Source organism: Schistocerca gregaria, chromosome 6, assembly GCF_023897955.1.
Source record: "Schistocerca gregaria isolate iqSchGreg1 chromosome 6, iqSchGreg1.2, whole genome shotgun sequence".
Taxonomy (NCBI): Eukaryota; Metazoa; Arthropoda; class Insecta; order Orthoptera; family Acrididae; genus Schistocerca; species Schistocerca gregaria.
In genome coordinates, this window is record NC_064925.1 from 296,435,681 (window position 1) to 296,443,820 (window position 8,140).

The following is an 8,140-nucleotide window of genomic DNA, read 5'->3' on the forward strand; positions in this document are numbered from 1 at the left end:
TCATGCTGAATATAAAAGAGCGCAATTTCTGCAAGCCTTAAGTAACTTCTTGACAGAGTACAATTGTGTACCGGACCGAGACTCGAACTCGGGATCTTTGCCTTTCGCGGGCAAGCACCTCTCACGACCCCTCCTCACAGCTTCACTTCTACCAGTACCTCGTCTCCTACCTTCCAAACTTTACAGAACCTCTCCTGCAAACCTTGCACAACTAGAACTCCTGAAAGAAAGGATATTGCGGAGACATGGGTTACCCATGGTACAGCACTTACCCACAAAACGTAAAGGTCCCGAGTTCGAGTCTCGGTCGGGCACACAGTTTTAATTTGACAGGAAGTTTCATATCAGCACACACTCTGCTACAGAGGGAAAATCTCATTCTGGAAACATCCCCCAGACTGTGGCTAAGCCATGATTTCGCAATATCCTTTCTTTCAGGAGTGCTAGTTCTGTAAGGTTCGCAGGAGAGCTTCTGTAAAGTTTGGAAGGTAGGAGACGAGGTACTGGCAGAAGTGAACCTGTGAGGACTGGGCGTGAGTCGTGCTTGGACAGGTCAGATGGTAGAGCACTGGCTCGCGAAAGGCAGAAGTCCCGAGTTCGAGTCCCGCTCGGGCAAACAGTTTTAATCTGCCAGGAAATTTCATATCCTCGCACACTCCGCTGCAGACTGAAAATCTCATTCTGCAAGCTTTAAGCTCGAAATTTAGCGCCGATACCAATGAGAGATGTTTTCAGCAGTCTACCCACCGCATTTCTGTCTCGAATCCTTTCAGAAATCTGAAGCTACATATTGACAGACAGTTGGCACAGAGTTAGAAAATATTGTTCTCTTCAAACTCAACTAGTTCTTTATTGACACAAAGTAACGAGTGCCGTCGACCGGGGATCTCAGATTGCTTCCATATTCCTTGAGCTCCTCAAGTGTTTTATCACCGTTCCTAAAAATCGGCTCGTAATCAACTTGCGAACCTTTGAGATATCGCCTCACTGGTGTCATCAGACTCGTGTGTTTTTGTCAGAAAGGCCACAGTTCGTAGTAACTGACGGAAAGTCATCGAGTACAACAGAAGCGACACCTAGTGTTCTCAATGTTTTATAGGCTCTCTGCTAAGAGACGATCTAAACAGCACTTTTAAATGGTTTCGTTTCTCGTACAGTATAGTAAAAAGAAGTTCAAAATCAATTGTGAAATGATTTAGACACGACCCCTGTTTCGCTACAATGTGGCCCACTGACTCTAAATATTTTTCTAACCAAGCGACACTTTTCGTTGGGTCACGGTCGAGCCTCGATAATCAGGTGTCTACCGCAATCGTAACTGACTTTTGGCTAGGCCAACATAACAAAACGTAGAGGCAGTCTGCTCCCGAGCCCACTATTCAACAGTACAGCCTGAACGGTGTGCTCGAAAACACTTTTGCCTGGACCGGAATTGTAAGATGTCATCAGAAGTTCCACAGATCGCCGTCTATCCTACTTCACAGAGCGGGCAAGCTTCCTAGCTTTACGTTTCGCCACTCTTCAGTTGCTCACGCCAAAAGTCCTCGAAATTCACAGTTTTTGAGATATTAGGCTCAGAAGAAAATGAACTTTTCAGAGCCGTTTACATTTGCTTATTTCCTCATCTGCGGCCCATACCAGCAACGCGTCACGTGTCCGACAACACCATCAGGCTGCATTCCTTTTCGCGGAGGGCAGTGGTTATAACGTTTTGGCTGATCAGTGTAAATGTAGTCGTTGAATTTCCTTTACACGATCAATCAAACAATGTAAAGACTGTCAGTCCAACTAAACACCTAGTGTGTAAAATCACGGACAACTTAAATGGAAACGATCACCATGAAATATTGAATGGAATGCCAAATAACGACTGAGTTTTACTGGCTCAACTTTTAGAAGATATAACAGAGCTACTGAAGAGACTGCCTGCACAATGATTTTCGTCCCTTCGTCCCCTTCTTGAATAGTGCTGCGCTATGGTGTCGTTATCAATCAGGACTCACGAGCCACACCGAAAAAGTTAAAAGGACTGCTGATTTTGTATTATCACAAAATAGGTGCGAGAGTGTGAGGGAGTTGGGACACCAAACATTAAGACCAAGGCGTTTTTCGTTGAGGTGAAGTCCTCTTACAAAACTTCGGTCACCAGTCTTTTCTGAATGAGATAATATTTTGTTGACTTATGAGAGGAAAATGATCATTGGAATAAAGTAAGAGAAATCGGAGTTCACACGGTAAAATTTAGGTGTTCGTTATGAGCCCAGTGCTGTTCGAGACTGGAACGGTGGTAAAATAGTCAGAAGCTAGTTGGATGGATCCTCTACGAGGCACTGACTTATGGATTGCAGTGTAGTCATGTAGAGTAGATTTAGGGTTAGAAGTAAATATGTAATATGCCCTCCAGTCCACAGTCTTTCACCGCGACGTATCTACTTCACCGTGATTGTACAGACAAGTTCGAATCATACGTGACGTTGAATACGAATTGATTGTTCTAGGTACGGTCATGGTCAGTAGTAGAGTACTGAGTGCTGGTTTTCAACCCTCACAACTAGGAACGCAGTTTCACCTTAACACACAGTCTTCCTGTGTCTCCAGTACTACGCAACGTACGAACATTAACAGCACTGAAGACGGACAAGTCAGTAAAAATGAACGAAATTCTGTAAGGTGCAGGTGTTTTATGCAGCATATTTACTTCACCCAGACTGAACACTAAATACTTAAGACAATGAGAAGACCTGTGGCTGAGTACGGCACATAACGTGGGACAACGGTGGAAGCGCCTGAGCAGTCGTTCCATATCGTGGAGATGACGATACTCGGATAAGAGGAGTGAGTATGCACAAGAAACAGCGTGATAGGACTGCTAACGCAGCACGTCTTCCTGTAGCCAAGCAGAAAGAAAATGGGAGGAAGTCGTTTTCTGTAGTACAGGCATATACAGAGAGCAGCACAGGCCGTTTTGATAAACAGTGGATGGGTGAATATAACGAGGAAGACCATAGAAACGGTAGGTAGATATATTCATTGATAAAAATCCGTTTGTAATCTTACCTTCGGGGAACATGCAAGTTTCGTTGAGGATAGATGTCCAGCTTCTGAGGTAATGATTTGATCAAATATACACTCCTGGAAATGGAAAAAAGAACACATTGACACCGGTGTGTCAGACCCACCATACTTGCTCCGGACACTGCGAGAGGGCTGTACAAGCAATGATCACACGCACGGCACAGCGGACACACCAGGAACCGCGGTGTTGGCCGTCGAATGGCGCTAGCTGCGCAGCATTTGTGCACCGCCGCCGTCAGTGTCAGCCAGTTTGCCGTGGCATACGGAGCTCCATCGCAGTCTTTAACACTGGTAGCATGCCGCGACAGCGTGGACGTGAACCGTATGTGCAGTTGACGGACTTTGAGCGACGGCGTATAGTGGGCATGCGGGAGGCCGGGTGGACGTACCGCCGAATTGCTCAACACGTGGGGCGTGAGGTCTCCACAGTACATCGATGTTGTCGCCAGTGGTCGGCGGAAGGTGGACGTGCCCGTCGACCTGGGACCGGACCGCAGCGACGCACGGATGCACGCCAAGACCGTAGGATCCTACGCAGTGCCGTAGGGGACCGCACCGCCACTTCCCAGCAAATTAGGGACACTGTTGCTCCTGTAGTATCGGCGAGGACCATTCGCAACCGTCTCCATGAAGCTGGGCTACGGTCCCGCACACCGTTAGGCCGTCTTCCGCTCACGCCCCAACTTCGTGCAGCCCGCCTCCAGTGGTGTCGCAACAGGCGTGAATGGAGGGACGAATGGAGACATGTCGTCTTCAGCGATGAGAGTCGCTTGTGTCTTGGTGCCAGTGATGGTCGTATACGTGTTTGGCGCCGTGCAGGTGAGCGCCACAATCAGGACTGCATACGACCGAGGCACACGGGCCAACACCCGGCATCATGGTGTGGGGAGCGATCTCCTACACTGGCCGTACACCTCTGGTGATCGTCGAGGGGACTCTGAATAGTGCACAGTACATCCAAACCGTCATCGAACCCATCGTTCTACCATTCCTAGACCAGCAAGGGAACTTGCTGTTCCAACAGGACAATGCACGTCCGCATGTATCCCGTGCCACCCAACGTGCTCTAGAAGGTGTAAGTCAACTACCCTGGCCAGCAAAATCTGCGGATCTGTCCCCCATTGAGCATGTTTGGGACTGGATGAAGCGTCGTCTGACGCGGTCTGCACGTCCAACACGAACGCTGGTCCAACTGAGGCGCCAGGTGGAAATGGCATGGCAAGCCGTTCCACAGGACTACATCCAGCATCTATACGATCGTCTGCATGGGAGAATAGCAGCCTGCATTGCTGCGAAAGGTGGATATACTCTGTACTACTGCCGACATTGTGCATGATCTGTTGCCTGTGTCTATGTGCCTGTGGTTCTGTCAGTGTGATCATGTGATGTATCTGACCCCAGGAATGTGTCAATAAAGTTTCCCCTTCCTGTGCCAATGAATTCACGGTGTTCTTATTTCAATTTCCAGGAGTGTATTTTCAACTATCTTATAGCTGTGTGCGTCACTAAGATCAGTAACTCGACGTTGGACGTTGCTGCCGTAACAAACTGTACTTCACAGCACATAAATTACTTATTGCCCTCTGGATTCCACTTTACTTCAAACTACAATAAGAAGACTACGTATTCAGACAACTCACTTTTACTAATCAAACCCCGGTGCCAGCCGATATTGCTGTGGCGTGATCACCATCATAACTACGGTATCCTCGAGTATTGAACATTAACTCATTACATGGAGTATAGATATCATTAAATTATATTACATGAATATCATTTCCATAGCTGGAGGTTATAGTCTGCCGTTTCACTACGGACCGAAGCCAGGGAGGAGCGAGATGCGTACACCTGTTTGTCTCTACTACCAAGGTCACGCGGTGTTACCTTTGCAATGAACGGGGAACTCTGAAACACCATCCAAACGACCTGCTAGCAGTAACTCTTCTAACATAAAACCACTCCTCTGTTTTAAAAAGGAAATACTTCTTTATGTTCTGAGAAATTATATTTATATGGTCACGAACCGGCTTTTGGCTTTCGAGGGCATCGTCACATGACGACAGTTTCTTGCAAATACAAAGAAAATGGCGTGTGACTTACACGGATACTATTTGTAAAGAAACTAGAAGAACTGTGAGATGCGGACCGTTTACGAAGGAAAGTATGAAATTTTAATGTCACGCAGAAATAGTAACGTTACGTGGAGATACATTCAACAACGATGAAAAATGAAGTTGAATTTACAATTTTAGTCTAGTATTTGCAAAGAAAACTTAATTAAACATTGGGAAAAAGTGACATTCAATTTGCTCATATAATACTAACAATAACCTGACAAACTGTTTGATGTGTTTGTTTATTTTCAGTATTTCCAGTAGGGTCATCTTCCTGCTTTTCATAACAGGGTGAAAGACTGCAATTTCGATATCATGTGGGCGGTTTTCTGTTAAAGATGATCGGCAGAGCCGGCTGCGGTGGCCGAGCGGTTCTAGGCGCTTCAGTCCGGATCGGGGCGACTGCTATGGTCGCAGGTTCGAATCCTTCCTAGGGCATGAATGTGTGTGATGTCCTTAGGTTAGTTAGGTTTAAGTAGTTCTAAGTGTAGGGAACTGATGACCTCAGATGTTGAGTCCCATAGTGTTCAGAGCCATTTTTTTGATCAGCAGAAGCTGAATTTTTTAACTTCTTACTTTCTATCTTGTCTCTTGTTCAGATAACCGAATTTGCATTGCCCTTCTACACTGACCAACATACACTGTTCCACAGAGACCTCTCGCTATTTTGTGTGTGTATAAAGAGTGTATATAAAAATGTGTGAGCGCTTAAAATCACATCCAATCAATGTAGAACCATATATGTTGGTCAGTAAGGCAGAGTTGTGGAAGTTAAGTTATCTGAACGTAAACAATCTGTAGATTAGGAAAGAAAGACTGAACCTTTGCCGATCATCTTTTAACAGAAAACCACTCACATGACGTCGAACGTGTTTCACATTCTGTTACGAAAAGCAGGATGACTGCCTTGGAAATTAAGAAACATAGGAAACAGGTTACCTACTTGGTATTAAAGGATGAAACTGTTTCTTTCTTGCTTTCTAAGTCAAATTTTTGTTCCGAAAACTAGATTAAAATTATGAATTCAACTTTATTTTTCATCAGTGGTTAAATGTATCTACACACAAAAACTTTGTTCGCTGTTTAAGTTAATGTAACTGTCATATATTCGCATAGCGTGAAAAAATGTAATACTTTCCTGCGTAAACATTCTACGTATAATCATTTTTATACTGAGAATTTGTATTTTCCTTTTAATTTTGTTAGCAATTTCCGACAAAAAGCGTCGGAAAAGTCCGTCAGACATCCTGTAGTAAATTAACGTAAATAACTTTGGAAGTAACTGAATCAAGCCACACTTCGGAAAATTCCGTTATTCATCCTACAGCAAAATTACTCTAAATAACTCTGGAAGTCATTGAATCGAGCCACACTCGATTATACATTTTTCTGACGTCACTGAGTGGTGGCGTTTACGACATAATTTACACATGCAGATTTGTATTCTCACAGTGTCCAGGAGAATCATTTGATTGAAACAACCCGCAAATTCTGATCCACGAAACGAACGTCGTAGTACTGGAACAAAGTTACGAACAAGAAAATTAAAGTATATCGGATCCTTACACGTTGCCGCTAATGTTTTTACCTCTCAAAAGATAATATGAAGAATTTTCTGCGTTGACCATGGCTTTTCCGTTCTTGATTTACTAGTAATAGCAATCAATAACAAAATTGCTGAGACATAACTCGACTTTAACTGTCCTAAGAAAAGTGGTCTCTGGTCATCAATATGGGCGGTTTGTAAAGTATAAGGAAATAGGAATAATTATAATTTCGGCTAAAACTTCTCTAATGCTATCGGGTAAAGCAAACAGCTTCTCGTGCGGCGTCTAGTATCAGACAGAACCTTGACTGTTACCTCGGTTGAACTCTGGTACCAGTAAAGCAGTGAGCGGGCCATCAATGGAATGGTCCAGCAGACACAGCCGAGTCATGAACTCGCGGCCACTACGGACTTTATAGCCACCTCGGGGCTGGTGGCCGGGTTTGATGCTCCTCCCCGAGGAGACCGGGTGTCCGGCGACCGCACCATATTGTCCGCCGCTGGCCTCTGATAGGACACTTCCAGGGTTACCTCTCCCCTGTTCTCGTAAAGGCAGCCGGCCGTGATAGTGCTTTTCACAAGATGCTCATAAGCGTCGTCGTTAAACTCCCAACACCGAAACGGCAACGCATGCTGTTAAACCATAATCGTCAAAAAAGCGTAGATTTCTCTGTCACAAATTGCTTTTCCAAAGGTAGATGGAGGAGGAAAAGTTGTTCATTCAGATACAATGTTTAATGACACCACTGTGGCGTATGTTTATGATCACCTAATAGGATGATAATTGTGCGAGGGGCGTGCAAGAAGTAATGTAACACTTTTTTCTCGGACGATTTTAGTTGGAATAAGGGCGGAATTCGTTGTGGGACATTGTGGAATATTCCCGCTCCAACTGCTATAATGTCAAGTTCCGATAGATGTCGGCACTACACGTAACCTTCAAATTGCGCCTGTAACCGAAGTGCGTTTCAAGCAGAGAGCTGTCATTGGGTATATTTTGGCGGAAAACAGGAGCATCGTAGATATTCATAGTCACTTGCAGTCTACGGAGACTCCGCAGTGAACAAAAGCATGATGAGACGTTGTGCCAGGCGTACATCATCAGAATTCTGTCCGCTCACCGACAAGCCCGCCAGCCGCACACAGCTCTGACTCCTACAATGTGGGAACGTGCAGACACTATTATTCGAGATGATCGATGGATCACAAACATCTCGCTGCATAACTGGGAGTCTTTGTTGGTAGCTGTGTCACACTCGCCCATAAGTTGTGGTACTCAAACGTGTATGCCCGATACATCTATCATCTGAAGAAGAAGTCTGAAGTCGCACCCTCAGCCATTAGGTCCTGTCAGCGGCCTTCTGGGACTCTGATGTCACTTATGGTGCAGTGATCAATTCTGAAT